We start from the raw sequence: 518 nt of genomic DNA, 5'->3' as shown, positions 1-518 counted from the left end.
TATATATATATATTAAAACGTTGTCGTCTACAAGTTGTGCCTAGTGTTGTGTTACCTTGTGAAAACATCTGGATAGTGAGTCTTTTGAAAAGCTCTTTCCAGCTCCTCAAGCTGATAGCTGCTAAATGTGGTCCGATATCTCCTCTGTTTTCGTTTTAACATCCCATCTTCAGTGTCACTTCCCGCTGATAAAGTAGTTTCCTCGCGGTTCTTCAAATATGCATATCGTTCTTGCAGTCTCATTTGACCTGGAGACTCCGTTGTCTCTCTACATAGTCTTTCATTGTCGGTTTCTTCCTTCTCCGGTCTTGGCGTGGGACTGGATGCCTCTCTACAGGACTGTAGAGAAGCATGTTCCTGATACGATCTAGCACGACTGATGTTTACTAGCGAGGCCTCTGTCATTTGTAATTTTTCACAAGCTGTGTGTAGCAGTCTTGGGCCCGCTGCTTCATTTTCGTCTGTGTGAATGTCTCTGGAGGAGTCTGTCAACGGGGCGAAGGGGCGGCGGAGCTTCG

The 518-nt window shown here is 45.8% G+C and overlaps 1 pseudogene; it reads right to left on the bottom strand.

Moving 5' to 3' along the window:
• Positions 1-51: 51 nt before the first annotated feature.
• Positions 52-422, bottom strand: LOC107581191 (aristaless-related homeobox protein pseudogene; annotated as a pseudogene).
• Positions 423-518: the final 96 nt, after the last annotated feature.

Source organism: Sinocyclocheilus grahami, unplaced genomic scaffold (assembly GCF_001515645.1).
Source record: "Sinocyclocheilus grahami isolate Dianchi unplaced genomic scaffold, SAMN03320097.WGS_v1.1 scaffold99369.1, whole genome shotgun sequence".
Taxonomy (NCBI): Eukaryota; Metazoa; Chordata; class Actinopteri; order Cypriniformes; family Cyprinidae; genus Sinocyclocheilus; species Sinocyclocheilus grahami.
This window is presented reverse-complemented; position numbering and strand designations above follow the sequence as displayed.